General features: G+C 40.7%; 1 long non-coding RNA gene across 1 annotated transcript; it reads left to right on the top strand.

Annotated features, from left to right (window-relative positions):
* Positions 1 to 1,282: 1,282 nt before the first annotated feature.
* LOC122788397 lies at positions 1,283 to 16,247 on the top strand. Its single transcript, XR_006362653.1, has 3 exons — positions 1,283 to 1,367; positions 10,161 to 10,165; positions 16,238 to 16,247. It is a non-coding gene; the product is annotated as an uncharacterized LOC122788397 (long non-coding RNA).
* Positions 16,248 to 18,874: the final 2,627 nt, after the last annotated feature.

The raw sequence follows: 18,874 nt of genomic DNA, 5'->3' as shown, positions 1-18,874 counted from the left end.
CATACTTTCTGGTCTCTGGAGCTTTTCTCCTCGGTCCACTGATGAAAATGAGTTTGTTTTAGAAATACCTCTTAACTGTCCAGATTTTCGCTTAATTTGCAGATTTCTGCCTCACATTTTTTGGTCTGTTCTTCCTAAAAGTTGTGGTTTTCTGACAAAATACTGAGGACTGAAGATACTAAATAATGATAGACATTTAAGTTTTGGACTTCACGTCCTTCAGAAAATGCATACTAACACAAAACCTGTTTATTCTAGCAACTTTCAAAGTTTGTAAGAGCTATATTTAAATCTGCCCCTCCCTATTTTAGGTCATTGTGCCCCCCCCATTATGTCAGGCTTTGTCCAGATTTCTTGCGCTAAGAGGTTGAGAGGTATTCCTAAGACTTTCCCAGTCAACAAATGCAAGTAAGTGCATAAATCATAAATCGATACGCAATCAAACAAACGTGTTAAAAATCTGTCTGATTGTGTATGTGTGAGAGAGGGATTAACTATTTTTGACGCCACGTAATATATTTTCCATTTATTCCACAATGAGAAGATCCCAATGCAAACTATTCCCTCATCACCTCTATACCATCCTTAAGAACCCCAAGGAGCGACTACGAAACTTGACACTGAAGTTACTACTTAAGACACAATTTAAAAGACAACACAAATGAAAAGATTGCATATGCATGACATTTTTCATAGCAGTATAAGACTTAGCACATGTTTGCATCACGCTGGTCAAAACATATAAGCAATGTAGCAAACCAAGATAAAACAGGGAAGCGGGAAGTGCCCCAACAGCAAAGGGTGGGGTTACCAAGGAGGGGTGCTCTATGCAGGAAGTAAATAAGAAATTGAAGTCTTTACAGTATCAATGCATGCAGTGTAGTTCGTGAGGTCAGAAGTCCTGATTCTTAGGGATTCAGGTCATACCTCTCAACCTCTTAGAGCAAAAAATATGGACAAAGCCTAAAATGATGAGGGGACAGATTTTAAATATTGCTTTTAATAATAGGTTTTGCATTAGCATGAATTTTCTGAAGGATGTGGAGTCTTAAACTCAAATATTTGTCATTATTTAATTACTTAAATCCTCAGATATTTGCCAGAAAAGAAAAGTATAGATTTTAGGAGGAATACACCAAAAATATGAGGCAAAAATCTGGTCATTCTGCAAAAATCTGTACAGTTGAGAGGTATGATTTGGGTCCTGCTTGTCAGTAGTGAAAATGGAAGACATTGGGGACATAGCTATCAATGTGTTGACTGTATTCTTGTTTGTTGTGGTGGTGTTTATTTTACTGCCATCAATGTTTGGAATATCTTTGGAGATTACAGAAACATACATGAAAATCCTTGTGAAAACTCTGGAAGTAAGTCCTACAGATGCAGAATAGGAGTAAAGTAATTTAGGCCATGTTTTCCAAAACAAAAATTCTTTCAATGCTGGAGTTGTAGTTTCTGATCATTACATATTACAACAATCTAACCATATTTAGAAAATTTATATATCCAGCTTACAGTGTTTGCTTTATCTTTTCAACGGTGGGTTTTCCTTTGTTGCAGTTCTGTGCATGAAACAGATAGAGTAGCTACAGACCCAACGACTTGTGCTCAGTTGTTTTGTGAGCTGTTTTTTTCAGGGCTGTTAACAGTTACGCCTTATATTAAAACAAGAGTCTAGATTTCTGATTAATTCACTTTTGCGACTGCACTCTGACATTTGCTGCCTTTGATTAGAAAATTGTGCAATTAAGGAGATACACTGGATTGTCAATTCTGGTAGTAGTAAAGGTCATTTTCATTTTCTTTGGAACTACTTTTGTTGGCATTTAAGCTACTTTCAGTCCAGGTTGTTTTGGATGAAATACAGTATTTTCTTCTGTTAACGTTGTTTGTAGTAGTTTGTGATCAGTTTTTCTAAGTGTCACTGTTGGCAGGGCAGTTCAAAGATCAAAAAGTTGTACGGATCTGTAACTTGGTTTTCTGCTTACATTGTGGTGTCATTGGCTAACCTAGTATTACTAGTAAGATTCATATATGGGACAATGGAATGAAATGCACACATGCATACCTCTCAGCTGTCAAACTGTCCCTCATTTTTTTTTTTAAAGCGTCCTGGCCAACCTGCAGCTGTAAGTGACTTCCGGTTACACCAGCAGGGCGGCGAGAAGAGTGCAAACTTGGTTAATTGAAATACTTACATAAAAAGTACATGCATAAATAAAAACTGCGCCCTTTAAGAGACTGATCTGTACAGCACCCTAGGCGGTCGCCTAGTTCGCCTATGCCTAAGGCCGGCCGTGTGTAGCATAGACTAGATCCAGACCTGCTGAATCTAGCTTTGTTTGTATGCTTGTTGTTTGTTTGCTTGTTATTTCCCTGAAACACTAATTCCACCTAAAACGTGGTTTTTAAGTGCTTCTGTGGATCCCTAGTGATATCTGCATTGCTTACTGTACTTATTTCCTTGTTTCACTTGAAAGAAAGTTACTGTTTGTTGTTTTTGCATTTAAGTTACCTGTAAAACATTGCATTTAAGTTACCTGGCACTTGCTCACTAAAGCAATTGTATAAGTCAGTAGTAAAAAATTAAAAGCACTACACACTCACAAACTCCCCTTGAGTACCTTGTTCCCCGTTGGCCCTTTTTTTTCAATTATAAATGAATTCCCAATACTATTCTAGCATGTCCAAAGGTCAGTTGTCAATCTCCTCTCCAGTCCAGCTGGTGAATCTGGGAATCTTGAGGCAATGTTACAACTGCCTCATGTACACAGACAACCCTCTCCTCCTCCCAACAAATTCCAACACATGTGAGAGATGCAACCATATAGCCATACTGTAGGCTAAGCTCTCTCAACTCAGTACTGGCGAAACCAGTCAGGAGGAGAAGGAAACCACACTCACTACAATTCCAGTCTCACATAGACCTACCATGACAGGAAACCAAACACATAAACACACAAAAACATACTCGGAGGTTCTAAATAAAAATCTGCCTAAGCAGCAGAGACCTCCAAAGCAGACACACAAGTAACCGCTACCCCAAAACAAAACACGTGCAACACATAGCTCACAAAACCAGTGTGTCGAACAGTCACAGCCCTTAAGGCTAAACAACACACCTGATACACTTTTAATAGGTGACTCTATCATCAGGCACACTGACGTACCGCTCAACAGGCTGAACAAGGAGAAGGTCACTGTGAGCTGCCTGTCGGGCGCTAGGATCCGCCACATAACACAAGCTCTCAGGTCACTCCAAGGCAAGTACAAATATGACTCAGTCATTGTCCATGCTGGTGTGAATGACCTGAGATGTACCTCTCTGGACTACATGAAAAGAGACATAGAGGAGCTCTCTGAGCATGTAGCCCAGCCCGGAATGACCCTGACCTTGAGTAGCATCTTACCCTCACCAAGAATGATGCCACAATATGAAGACAAGATGATCAATTTCAACAATTGGCTTAAGTATTGGTGTCATTCAAAGGGGATCCAATGCCTGTCAGCCTGGGATGACATGCTCAACAAGCCACGATGCTTCGCTAGGGACGGCTTGCACCTGTCACCCCTGGGCTTTCAGATAATGGCAAAGGCTCTTGCTACCCCCATAGTGCCTTTTTTAGGCAAGGCTCAAAAGACAAACCCACCTCCATAGGTATCACAAGGGATAAGAAACTAAGAGTGATGCTACTCAATGCCAGAAGTCTAAACCTCAAGATGCATGCACTCAAAACTCTCCTTAGCATGGAGAACATCGATATCTGTGCAGTAACAGAAACCTGGTTCAAGGCTCCTGAGAGCACCCCAGCACTACCAGGTTATACCTCATACCATGCTTTTCGGCCCCAAAACTTGGACTGAACCACAAAAGGAGGGGGAGTATCAATATTCGTCAAAGATACCCACACTTCCAGGTTGGTGGCACAGCAGGAAGCATCAGAGACTATCCATGTGCAACTAACAGTGGGTAAAACTGCCTTCCAGTTTATAGCTTGCTACAGACCACCCTCCCAAACCCAGGAACCCCACTCGGCCTTCCTGAGAACACTGGAAAATATGAAGGTCTCTCCAAACACCATTATATTGGGTGACTTCAACTACCCAAACATAGACTGGGAGCATTACTCTAGCTCCAACACCCTAGCACAAAGATTCCTAGAATTTATAAACTCAAATGCTATAGAACAACTTGTTACCACTCCCACAAGAGGGGAAAACATACTGGACCTGATCATCACCAACATGGTGACTCTATGCTCCAAACCAGAAGTTTATCCCTCACTGATAAGATCAGACCATAAACTAATCTCAATGGATATTCACATCCCGACTCCACCTCCTGCCCTGAAAACCACAGTGAAAAACTTCTCTAAAGCAAATTTCACACTCCTCAAAACCAAGGTGGAATCCTTCAAAGCCCCCGGGCCTGTGGAAAATACGTCCCAGACCGCAGAATCCTTTATAAATGCATTCTATGAACACCTTCAGGAATGCATGGATCATGCAATCCCAAATAAAACCAAGACCCAATCCTCCAAAGGCAGACATCCTGTATGGTGGACCCCAGCCATAAACAAACTATACAATAGAAGGAGGAAGCTACTACATGATAGAGAAAAATCCCAAAAAGGGAAGTCATCTCTGATCAGTATTAGCAAAAAACTATGGGCACTCATAAAATCGTCTAAGGCCAGCTTCGAAAGAAAAATTGCACAGGACACTAAGGATAATCACAAGGCTTTCTTTAATTATGTTAGGAACCTGGGTGGGAATTCCCAGATATGCTCAGAATTAGTCCAAAATAACAAAAAATACACCGAACCCACAGACATTGCCAACATCCTAGCTGACAGGTTCAGCGCAAACTCCCCACCAAAAGGGCAAATATCTATCCCAGAAGAGTGCTGCCCCCCTGACATCTCAGATGCTCAGGTAAGAGCTGCCCTCTCCAAAGCAAAAAACACAGCATCAATGGGACCAGACGGTGTCCCGGGCTGCATCCTACATGAACTCCAAGAAGAGCTAAACCCAAACATAAAACTACTGTTCAGTCTCAGCCTTACTACAGGATATGTACCCAAAGAGTGGCATACAGCAACAGTGGTCCCTCTCCACAAAGGTGGTGCCTCAACGGATCCTGGAAACTATCGCCCCATAAGCCTGACTAGCTTGGTCTGCAAAGCTATGGAAAGGATCATCATGGACCTCATAAATAAAGATATTGGGGACCTACAGACACTGGATCCTACCCAGTTCAGCTTTGTTAAGGGCAGATCCTGCCTCTTAAACCTGGTTGATTTCTTTGAAACAGTCACCAAGGCCACTGACGAGGGGAAGGTGGTCCACACAGCCTACCTGGACCTCGCAAAAGCCTTCGATACAATACCTCACTTAGGCATTATAGATAAGCTCACCAGCTTAAATATAAACCCCTATGTGACTAGATGGGTTGCAAACTGGCTCAAGGACAGAACCCACATGGTTAGAATTGCTGGAGCCATGTCAGACTCCAAACCAGTTACAAGTGGCATCCCACAAGGCTCAGTCCTGGGACCTCTCTTGTTCAGTATATATTTCTCGGAGGTACAGGCCAACATGGAAGGACTGTGGCTGACCAAGTTCACAGATGACTGCAAACTGGGTGCCATAATCGACTCTCCAGCCAACACAAGCATCCTCCAAAAGGGCCTCATAGAAACAGACAACTGGTGCCAGAGCCATGGCCTCAAGCTAAATGCCAAAAAGTGTATAGTCATCCCCTTTGGCAAAACAAAGTGCCCACAAATTACCACATAGGTGGTAATCCATTAAGTACAGAAGAAGTAATTAGGGACCTGGGGACCCAAGTTGATAGAAATCTCTCATTTGACAACCACATGGCCAAAGTGGTTAGAAAAACATTTTATATAGCCCACCTGATCATGAAGGGATTCACATCTAGAACAGGGGAAGTCATTGTGCCTCTTTACTCATCCCTCATCAGGCCCATAATTGAGTACAATGCCCCTTTTGGGATGTACCTTACCAGACACCTGCAGCAACTGGAAAGACCCCAAACGTACCTCACCAAGAGGATCAAAGGGCTCAAACAGATGCCATATGCTGCCCGGTTAAAGAAACTCCATCTCTACTCAGTGGCATACCGCCTGCTTAGAGGCGATCTGTGCCTGACATATAAAGCCATGTCCAACCCGGAATTAATGGACATGCTGCACCTCAGAAAATCCAAATCCCATTGAGCTACAAGCTCGAGAGACTTGAACCTCAGCACTGAAATAAATAGGACATGCTGGAGGGACAGATTCATAACCCAGAGGCTCCCTTCACTCTGGAATAAAATTCCAGTCCAGGTTAGGCAGAGTCCCTCATTGACTCTCTTCAAGAGGAATCTTGATGAGTGGATGGGAGATTATAGGTTTACCCCGGGTATCACTTCTGTGTCACTGTTAGACAGAGGCACAGTATACTAACCTCGGAAAAGGGTATAGCAAAATTAATTTAAAATGGGTGGCGAATGCCAAACACATTCTGGCTAGGCTTATAAATGCCCTAGGGCAGATAGCCTAGTATGAACCTATGAACCTATGAACCTATTTATACATCAAATATTGTTTCAAACTCACGCATTTCATTCCAGATACTTTTAACTCCAGACTGTCAAATATAAAATGGTCCTTTCTTCAACACCTCCCTCTTAATGAGGCTGTTACATCTTTCAATAAGATTTTCTTAGACATATTCATCTCCATGGCACCCATCAGAAAAATCAGAATAAATTCTAACTCTGCCCCTTGGCTCACAAAACATACCCCTTCTGTAATGTATCAGAGACAGTGTCTGGAAATCCTGGGTTAAAAATAAGTCCCCTACTCTACTTCTAAGATGCAAAGAGCTTAGGAACCTGTCCAAAAAGCTTGGCAATTATGATAAGAATTTTTTTTTCAGATCCAACCAAGGTAATCCACATAAAAATCTAAAGAAGTTCTTGTCTTCCATTAATCATCTTCTTTATCCTGGTAATCTTTCAACTCCGAGCACTTTCCCACATTACACTGCTACTGAACCTGCCACCCTCCTCAACTACTATTTCATAGAAACAATCCAGAAACTTACACATAATAGTAATACTTCTCCAACACCTCCTTCATCCCCTAACCTAACACCTTTCAACACCTTCTCTTTCAAACTTGTACCTACCTCCTTCATCAAATCTCTCCTTTTCAAACTGAAACCCTGCTCCCCCCTCTGCTGATAATCTACCTTCTTACTTTCTCAGATTAGCTACAAAATCCATCACCTACCCAGTCTCTATACTCATAAATCATTCCTTTACAGAAGCCTGTGTCCCTGATATTTGGAAATCCATCTACACAAGGCACTGTACGAGCACATCCACTCATACATGAATCGCACCATCCCAAATAGAACCAAGATGCTCTCCTCCAAAAAAAAGAAAGCCAATCTGGTGGTCCCCTGCCATAAACAAACTTTACAACAAAAGGAAGAAACTGTTGCAGAAAAGAAGAAAATCCCACGATGCAAAAAATTCCCTTACCAGCCTCAGTAAGAAGCTGAGATCTCTCGTAACATCTTCCAAATCTAGTTACGAAAATAAAATTGCCAAAGATTCCAATAGACAACCACAAGGCATTCTATAACTATGTCAAGAATCTAAATGGCAATGTTCAGATCTGCTCTGAGCTACAACAGAATGGCATTAAATATACTGATCCCAAGGATATTGCCAATATCCTGGCAGACGATTCAGTGCCAACTTCACACCCCCCTCTCACCCCCTAAATGGCCCATCTCAATACCGGAAGATTCCCAAATTCCGGTAATAATGGCCACACAGGTAAAAAATGCACTCTTCAAAGCTAAGAATACAGCATCCATGGGACCAGATGACATTCCAGGCTGTGTACTACATGAACTACAAAATGAACTGGCACCTCACCTAAGTGTCAAGTTTAATCATACCCTCACCTCAGGCTTCATGCTCACTGAGTGGCACACAGCTGCAGTTATCCCACTCCACAAGGGGCGATCCACCTTGGGTCCTGGAAACTACTGCCCCATCAGTCTGACGAGCCTGATCTGCAAGGCCATGGAGCATATTATCATGGAACTTATAAATAAAGACATTGGCAACCTTCAAACACTGGACCCCACCCAGATTGGGTTAATGAAGGGCCGATCTTGTCTCCTGAACCTGATTGACTTCTTCAAATCAGTCTCCAGAGCCGTGGATGAGGGTAAGGCAGTCCACACAACCTATTTGTACTTTGCCAAGGCCTTTGACACCATCCCCCACTCTGGAGTCATAGATAAACTTACTAAGCTTGGCATTAATCCCTACGTCACTTGATGGGTTGCTGACAGAACCCACATTGTAAAAGCAGCTGACTCCAAATCCAGCTGCAGACAAGTGAGAAGTGGAGTACCTCAGGGTTCAGTCCTGGGACCGCTCTTGTTTGGCATCTACTTCTCTGAAGTACAGGCCAACACTAAGGGACTCTGGCTAACAAAGTTCGTAGATGACTGCAAACTGGGAGCCATTATTGAATCCCCAAATTATGTGAATACTCTACAAAAGAGACTTACAGAAACAGATGCTTGGTGCCAGAGCCATGGGCTCAAGCTCAATACCAAGAAATGTATAGTTATCCCCTCTGGGAAAAAACATGTACCCATGAATTACCACATAGGTGGCAGTACACTAAACACTGAAAGCGTGATAAGAGACATAGGGACACAGGTGGACAGTGGTCTCACCTTCAATAACCACATCGCTACAACAGTCAGGAAATCCTTCTATGTGGCACACCTCATCACTGAGGGCTTTTTATCCAGAAAAAAGGAGGTCATTGTCCCACTGTACTCATCCTTCATTAGACCCATTATAGAATACAATTCTCCATTTGGTATGTACCTCTCTAAACATCTGCAACAACTGGAAAGGCTGCAGAAATACCTCACTAAAAGGATCACAGAGCTAAAGCAGATGCCCTATGCTGACTGCCTTAAAAAACTCCAGCTATACTCTGCTGCATATCATCTATTCAGATGCGATCTCTACTTAACATACAAGGCCATGTCAAAGTCAGAGCTGTTGGACATGCTACAGTTAAAGAAATCCCAATCCCTCAGAGACACACGCTCCAGTGATCTAAACCCTGTCATCACAATAAACAAAACATGCTGAAGGGATAGATTTCTGACCCAGAGACTCCCCAGACTCTGGAATAGACTGCCCATACATGTCAAGCAGAGCACCTCCTTGGCCCTCTTCAAAATTAATCTTGACGATTGTATGGGAGAAAGGAAATTCACCCCAGGGATCACGTCAGTCGCCCTGCTAGACACGGGTCCAGGGAAGTAAATAGTGTGGGAAGAAATAGCCAGGGAATTGTTATGGCTAGGCTTGTATAGGCCCTGGGGCTGATAGCCTAGTACCAACCTATGAACCTATGAACCTATGAACAATCCCACTTCACAAGGGCGGTAACCTTATTGACCCTTCCAACTTTAGGCCCATTAGCATCCTACCACCATCTCCAAAATACTGGAACAGTGTATCCATTCATAATTACTTAAACACCTGCTTGATAACCTACTAACTCCCACCCAGCATGGCTTTAGACCCCACCACAGCACTTTCACCACACTACTCTCCTTCACCCAAACAGTAGCAGAGGCCCAGGATAACAACATTTATTTATTTATTTTTATGTATTTATTTATTGACATTTGTTAATCAGGTTAGTCCAACTGAGCTAGTGGCCCATTTTCAGTGGAGACCCAAGGAGAAAAGCTCCACAAGTATTACATATTTTTACAATAAAAATCAAATCAAAAATAAAAATAAGAGTAAAAAATTAAAACCACCGTGAAAAATAATAAGAAAATCAGCATAGAATATCTCTACATAGAGTAGGCTAAATAACAATTGACAGGTCTAAAGAATATCACACATGAAGTGCATACAAACAGATAAATCATTCAATCATTTTTTTTAAATAAAGATATATATGAATATATATGCTATGGAAGTGAGGTGAGAGGGAGGTATAAAGGTATATGAAGCACGTACAAGGAAGTAAAGAGCAGAATAGAGAAAAGGAGTTAAAGTTGAGAAGAGAAGAGGCTAGATCAAGTGGGCGTTAGACAAGGGCAGGACCATGTACTCTGAAGAAAAAAAAAGTTATTTTTTGAACAGGTGTTTTTGATGAATGCTTCTTATGTTTTAAGGCAGTGAGTTCCAAACATGTGCAACAGAGTATTTGTAGAGGGACTTTCTTATATTTTTATTGGGTTATATAGGTCAAGGAGGTGTTTGCTGGAAGTACGAAGGTGACGATGGGGGTTGTAGTAGGAGACCAGGTTGGAGATGGAAGGGCAGGAAACGGGGTCATTCAGGATAGAGTGCGTAATGTGAAGTTAAGGTAGAAGTAGTTGTTTAGAGAATTCAAATATAAAATGGTCCTTCCTTCAACACCTCTACATGTCTCATCCTCCTCCATTAACTGGATATTGCCAGTGGGAATGTATATAGAGACTATGGCAAATTGTTTGTGTAAGTTTAGGTGACAGATAACGATAAGGATTTCTGCAAGTGAGAACGATGGAACAGAGATGAAGAGAGGGGATAGGTTTAGTATTTCAGAGTAGATGATAGCCACCCCCACCTCACTTATTCTTTCTATCTGCACAAAAGATATTGTAGCCTGGAGGTAAGATTTCCGAGTTGAGGATGTGTGGTTTAAGCCAAATTTCTGATAGAGTTAGAATGTAGGGAGATGTATTAGAAATTCAAGAGTGCAGTTCAGTTATTTTATTTATAATGCTTTGAATATTTAGTGAGAAGATTTTTAGTGATTTAGGTGGGGGAGTGTTGCTAGAAGGGAGTAGGTGGGGGATGAGGTTAGTGTTGAGTTATTGTGCAAGCAAGGGGTGGGACGTCCTGGGTTGCAGTAGATGTCCCCATCCCAGAGAAGTGTGTCAAAGAATGTGAGAATATAGAAGCATAGCTTCAGAGTAAAGGATATCTAGGTTTCCAACTAGTGGGGAGAGATGAGCTAGAAAAAAGTGGTAATTTGAAGAGGCCAGATGGTGAATATAAAATGAATGCAATGCTTTGTGAAACTGAATATATTTGTTACAATAAATGGAAGAACAAAATATAAGAATATAAAATAAATGTAATATATAAGATAAATAAAATATAAGAATATAAAATAAATGCAAAGCTTTGGAAAACTGTATATATTTGTTACAATAAATGGTAGGAAAAGGGGGAAGGGGTCCAGTAGTGTGCACAACTTAAGAATCAATAAGAGTATCACAGAGAGAAGATTATAATATACCTGTTATGCTATGTTAACATGCTAGTATTATGCTTATTCCTTGATCTGTCTAAAGCCTTTTACACTCTCACTCTAAACTTCTAACTAAACTCGCCAACCTCTGCTTCAGTAACTCCTCAATAAACTGGTTCTCAAGTTATCTCTCCAATAGGCAGCAATCCATTCACTGGAAAACTTTCTCCCCTTTCCTCCAGTCAACACTGGTATCCCACAAGGATCTATCTTAGGCCCCCCTCTTGTTCAATATTTTTACTAACAATCTTCATTCTGTCTGCAACTGCTCAACATTTCTACAATATGCAGACAACTCTACACTACTCTCTACTGCCCATAGCATCCCTGATCTCCTAGCTGTTACTCAGGACATCTTCTCTTTTGTAGAAACATGGCTCTCTCACAATCAACTTGACCTTAACCCCAAAAAAACTAAGCTCCTTCTTCTCACTCCTAAATCACTGGCACACCTCAAATCCTCCTTTTTCATTACTTCACTCAACAATACCATCATTAACTCTAAACCCCATACCAATCTTCTTGGCATCATTATTGCTGATGAACTGAAATATGATATTCACATCTAACAGTATATAAAAAACACCAGAAACTCGGTCTCCTTTATCTTAATCAGAGATTTCTTACACCGTCCTCTAAACTCTCCCTAGCTCAGTCTCTTCTGCTACCCTGCCTACTGTACGCAGCCCCTATCCTCACTAACATTCAATCAACTCTCCCTTCCAAACTTGAACAAACATACAATAAAATTGCCAGATTTGCCACTAATCTCCCTTACAAGTCCCATCACTGTCTTGCCCTGAAGACACTCCAAAGGCCTGAATTCCCCAAACAACTTCTACTACAACAATTACAGATCACCCACTCCATCCTGAACAATCTCTCGTCTTGCCCCTCTATCTTTAACCTTGTATTCTATTACAGCCCCCGCCATCACCTTCGTTCATTCAACAAATTCCTCCTTGGTATCTACAAACCCAACAAAAATATTGGTAAATCCCTTTATAAATATTCTTTAGCACATACCTGGAACTCACTTCCTCTCAATATAAGGAGCATCTCCCAAGGCACCTGTTTAAACGTGAACTTAAACACTCCCTACAAATGACCTGGTCCTGCCCCTATGTCAAACCACCACATTATAACTACCCCCCCAGCTACACTTCATTTACTCCTTTTTATCTATCAGTTCCTTTTCCTCCTTTTATCTCGGTCATGCAATCTTACCTTAAATAGTTTGTACTTAAATACGCAACTGTTATTATCAACCCAACTCGCTTGTCAAACACCATGCACATAGCTCATATAGAGTATACAATTTTAACAATATTTTTTCTATTTTACTTTTTTATTTTTATATAGTTTAATTATTTTTTTCCATTTCTTGAAATGTAATGATGTAATCTATTACTTTTATATCTCATCACATGTTTTATATTTTACCATCTGTTCATTGTTGTTTTACTCAAAAGTTTGTAAATAATCTGGAGTTTTTGTCCTCGCGTCTCCACTGAAAATAGGCCCCTGGCTCAGTTGGGCTAACCTGGTTAATAAATATCAAATAAATAAATAAATGTATTCATATTCTACTTGCAAGGTTGGCTCTGTTAGTGTATAGGGATAAAGCCTTCAATATAAGCCAGATGACCTGAATTTGATTAGCTGCTTGGGCATCTGTCAGAGATAACATGGGCATGTATGGAGGAGGGGTTCAATGACAAAAGAGGAGAAGCAATGTAAGGCTGGCCGTGAAGTGAGTGTATATAGTAGCCCTCACTCCAGGTGCACAGGAGTATGTGCTTACACAATGAAGGAGTAGTGGCTTCCTTGGTGATTTAGATCACTTGTCACCTGCTCAGAGGAGGAATTAAGACCTACTTCATAGGATTTCATTGCCAGGATACCAGAGAAGCTACAAAGCACCCTTATGGCTGCCTTCCCCTTCAGCCATCTTTTGCTAAGTTTAACAAGTAGAGGGGAATACATGGTCTCAAGTCTTGTTGGGGAAGGTTGATTGCCTGCTGGCATAGGGACAAACAACATACACATAAAAAGGAGCATGTCTCTAGTGTTTATACTCTTAAGAGCAAAAGGAGTCATATCTCTTGGCTTTTCTATATACAGTCTATATATATTTTTTCCAGTTTCTTGATTGCAAATGTCTAATGAGATCACATGTTCTTTGACGTCACAGTGAGAAAATCTTTACCATCTATAAAATACAGTGTGAAATAATTTGGGCAAGTACATGCAAAAGTAATTATTCATCATCTATGATGAAAGTAAGAGAAAAGAAAAAGAAACACTGTGAGTTAACTATACAGATATCAGTAGAATAAAAAAACTGATCAAACTAAGTATAGTTCACAATCTACTAATTAAAAACAAATTATTTGGACTATGTACTTTAATGAGGAGTAAATAAAGCATTAGAAGGAGCAAAATCAGCAGTACAGAGTAGCTGGCTATAAATCCTGTTAGAAATAACACACTGTAAAAAGATGGTATCATTAGGCTATAAGCCGCATTTTTCTCCATTTTAGAAGTCTCTGGAAGTTCGAGACCCAGCATTTGAAAATAAATCTGCAGCGAATTGCCAAATTTACAGTAAAAGTAAGACATCCAATGAGGGGATTGCACACCCCCATGCTTCTGCTAGTTATATGTGCTAACTTTAGAGGTGCTGATCCTTGAAGTAGGATTAATATGCTCATACTCCATCTATATGGTAAGCAGAAGTGATGCTAAATTTGCTAAAACACACTATTCTGCATTTCTTGGTGCTGTAAGTTCATCATTAGCTCACCAACTATTTGGCCTAGCACTTGCAGGAGAATTTGACTATCAGAATAGGATTTGATAACTGCTCTTTGTTTGCAGTTACCAGCAAACATGGCTAGCCATGATCTCTGATATTATTTTCATATCAGGGCAGTATATACCAGAGACAAGGGGCCTAGGACAAAGCCTTGTGGGATGCTGCTAGTGCTGTTTTTCTTTCAAAAGCAAACTCACCTGACCTGCTATAGGTCCCCAACCATGTCCCAAGACTCACACTCCATATTTCTAAGCACCCTGGAGAATATTAGGGTCCAACTTAACACTTTCATACTGGGTGACTTCAACTACCCCTCCATTAACTGAGAACACTAGTCATGTACCAATAGACTTGCCCAATGCTTTCTGGAATTTATTAATTCCAATGCCCAAGGACCAGCTCATTCTTACCCCCTCTAGAGGTAGCAACATCCTTGACCTGGTCATTACTAACATGAGCAACCATTGCTCTACACCAGTAGTCAACTTCTCCCTGGTTAGATTTGACCACAAACGAATCACCTTGGAAATCCACATCCCTCACCCCCCCCCCAAAGGTAAAAACCATGAAAAACTTCTCCCAAGCTAACTTTGGGCTCATAAAAACAGAGGTGGCTAACTTCTTGGCACCCATGCAAATGGAGAATTGTTGCATGACTGCTGAATCATACACCAATGCACTGTATGAGCATGTACACAAAGGCATGGATCTTGCCATACCCAATAGAACTAAGACGCTCTCCTCAAAAAAAAAGGAAGCGAATCTGGTGGTCCCCTGCCATAAACAAACTCTACAGCAGAAGGAGGAAACTGATGCAGAATAAGCAAAGTCCAAAGACTGGAAAAATACCCTTCTCAGCCTCAGCAAAAGGTTGAGATCCCTCATCAATTTATGAAAACAGAATTTCAGCAGATAGTTAAGCCAACCACAAGGCCTTCTATAGTTATGTAAAGAATCTCCACGGCAATACAAAGATTTGCTCTGAGCTACTGAACAATGGTACTTCCTATACTGAGCCAACAGATATTGCCAATATACTGGCCGACAGATTCAGTGCTAACTTTAGCACCCCCCCCCCCAAGTACCAATCGCACTACCAGTAGATTGCCAGGCATCCAGTATTACTGCTACACAGGTTAAAATAGCACTGTCCAAGGCCAAGAATACAGCTTCTATGGGACCTGACAAGATCCCTGGCTGTGTACTACATGAACTACAGAGTGAACTAGCACCTCACCTGTGAGCCCTGTTCAATCACAGCATCATCTCAGGCTTTGTCCCTACTGAATGGTGCACTGCTACAGTCATCCCTCTCCACAAAGGAGGAGCAACTACAGACCCTGGGAATTATCACCCAATTAGCCTGATCATTCTGATATGTAAAGATATGAAACGCAAAATCACTTAAACACTTGTCCTATATGGACAGACTCAAAAAACTCCAACTATTCTTTGTCTCATATTGCCTACTTAGAGGTGATCTCTGCTTGACTTACAAAGCCATGTCTAACCCAGCTCTGTTAGAAATGCTACAACTAAAGAAATTCCAATCCCTCCACACCGAACCAGAGACCTCAACCACATTACCACAATCAACAGAAAATGCTGGAGGGACAGGTTCATAACCCAGAAACCGCCCATGCTATGGAATAGACTTCCCTTACATGTCAAGCAGAGCACCTCACTGGCCTTCTACAAAAGAAATCTTGATGAGAAGATGGGAAATAGAAAATTCACCCCGAGAATCACTCCAGTGGCTCTACTCGACAGAGGCACTAGGAACTAAGGTCGGGTGGCATGATGCGAGGGTAATCCCATGGGCTATGCTTGTAAAGACTCGAGGGCCACTAGCCTAGTACACACCTATGAACCTATGAACCTAAATGGTATGGCTGCTATCATATAACTAGTTACCTGTTTAGAATGTTGACTTGACAGAGCTTCTGAATAATCCTAGTATGAAATATAGTGTTGAAGGTCTTGGCAAAGTCCATGTAGACAGCACGGGTTGCATACCCATTATCTACAATCTAAGTAGCACTTTAAAGTACTCAACCAGGATTCGCAGGCATGAACTGCCTTTCGCAAGCTGATGTATAACCAGGGATATAAGGTCATGTATAGCATTCTTCATTAGTTCAACTATAAAATATATGTATCAACCTACAGACATTGAAAATGGGACCTTCAAAAATGGGAACATCCAGCTAGAAATCTGGGCATCTAATTAGCATAACATTTGAATACCGGATAGCACATAATACTTCTGACTTGCAGTGGGAATATGTGATACTAATGAGAAATACATACTAAAAAGCAGAGACTATCAACATTTTGAAAAATATAAGCATATTATCAAACACAGAGAAAAATCTGTTGACTTTAATGAACCACATCACAAAACTATACCACACAAGGACATTTATTTTTGTAAGATGTGTGCTTCTTTCTTTAAATTATTTTGCCACTAGTATGTTGGTCATGTAGTGTGCATTTATGTGTACTTGATAGCTTCAAAAAAGAGAGGGAGTGAGAAAATTCTGTGATGCATAAATCAAGCCTGAAATCAGTGGCATACCTCCAAAAATAAGAACATCCAAAATCAGGTCTGAAAGTAGGAATGTTCCTCTAAAATAAGGAACATTGAGAGGTCATCTCGCAAATAATATTTGTGAGACATAAGTTTGCAATTTCCAGGGACAATAGAGTGGTACCACCTTTATGCAGTGGCACCAATGGAGTTATTTTGCACACCTTGGAGATGCAACCATTTGATAGACTCGAGTGGAATAGTTCTTTGACAGATTTTGCTAGATGGGACTGAATATTTCTCAGCAGACATACATGGGTATTATCAGCATTCTTTAAAAGTTTTAATTTTGGAAAGTTCACAAAGGTTAAAAGGGTAGGTGGGAGATGATGTTTGAAGAGAATTTGTCCTTAAAACATTAACAATGTCCTCAGGGTCAGGTAAAGAGCAGTCATTAGACGTAAGTTCTGTACAGAACAGTTGGCTACTTCTAAGCCTTTTAATATATCTGAAGGTGGCCTTACAGTGGTCATTTGAATTAATTGCAACCTTAAGTTCATAGTTGGCCATTAATTTCCTAATTGTAATTTTGAAGGATTTAACTCAATTGTTTTAAATGGCTTTTATAATAATTAAATGGACGTGTTTTAGAGATAGACAGCAGCCCTTTTTAATATACAGTTTCTTGGTGTGGCAGCTCCACCATACAAGAATCACTGTTAAGCTTGCCATTCTCATTTATTGGACTGGTGCAAATGCCTTGTTACATCTATTGAAGAAGAAGAAAAATCAGAAAAGTTAACTTGCAGCCTCAATTGCAATGTGAAGAGCTATACCGTTTGTGATCATTAATAAAATCAGTAAATAATAAGTCCTAAATGTAGAGGAGTTCTTAGGGGCTACAAGCAGGTATACTGGAAAAAGGTCACAGTGAGATGAGATAGTCAGATCTGACTTCTAAGGAGGGGGCAGCAACAGGAGTGGTGCAATTTGGGAAAGATTTGTGATGAAGATCAAAATCATCGACACCTCTGGTACACTGGGGACAGTTTGGTCAGGTGTATTTAGATTTATGATGTCTAGAAATCTCTGGGCATATTTGTTGATGGTAACACATGTCTTCCAATTTATGCTTGGAAATCACCAATACAAGAAGGTGTTTGGTTTGATGGTCAACTTTTCTAACTGGTTAAAGTATTCTCCATGCTCTAAAGGGATCATAGACAGGGTTGTATAATTTGCTATAATTTTTTTATTGTAACTAGAACTTCATTCAGTTCCATATTTGTCTCATGAAGAATCTGCTTAGAAACTGTGGGATTACTCTATATACATATATGTGTGTGTGTGTGTGTGTGTGTGTGTGTGTGTGTGTGTGTGTGTGTGTGTGTGTGTGTGTGTGTGTGTGTGTGTAGAGTGAGAGAGAAAGAGGTAGATATATTTTTCCAATAGATCTGAATGCATGATAGGCACTGTATGCTGGAATAGAGGGGAAACCTTTAACTTCAGTGGAATGTGGTGTCAAAATTACACAAATGCTGATGATTTTGAGTATAAGAAAGGCCTCAAGTTCAAAGATTTTGTTATTTAGGCTCCTGGCATTCAATAGTCCTACTTTGGTGTTATCTGCTGGACTATATGACGAGAGACATGATTGACTGTCTCAAGCAGGTATGTCCCTAGTCATGAGCAGCACATTACCCTCACCCAGAATGATGCAACAATATAAACAAAAATGATTGATTTCAATAATTGGCTTAGGTTTTGGTGTAATTCAAAGAGGATCCAGTTTCTGTCAACCTGGGATGACATGATTGACAAACCTCACTGCTTTGCCAGAGATGGTTTGCACCTGGCACCACTAGGCATTGGACTGCTGGCAAAGGCTCTTGCCTCTTCCATAGTGCCTCTTTTATCCAAGGTCTCAAAAACAAAATTGCGTACATGAAAATTGTCAACCATAACAAAATAAGCGTTATGCTGCTAAACTGCAAAAGCTTAAACCCAAAACTGCACACTTTGGGAGCACTTCTATCACTGGAGGATGTCAATGTCTGTGCAATCACAGAAACCTGGTTCAAGGCCTCAGAGAGTACTTTGGCCTTTTAATGTTACAATGTCTTCAATGCCTTCAGACCAGAAAAC

The sequence above is a fragment of the Protopterus annectens genome, chromosome 13.part0 (assembly GCF_019279795.1).
Source record: "Protopterus annectens isolate FY-2018-M chromosome 13.part0, PAN1.0, whole genome shotgun sequence".
Taxonomy (NCBI): domain Eukaryota; kingdom Metazoa; phylum Chordata; order Ceratodontiformes; family Protopteridae; genus Protopterus; species Protopterus annectens.
Note: the sequence above shows the minus strand (reverse complement) of the source record. Positions and strands in the feature narration are given on the sequence as shown.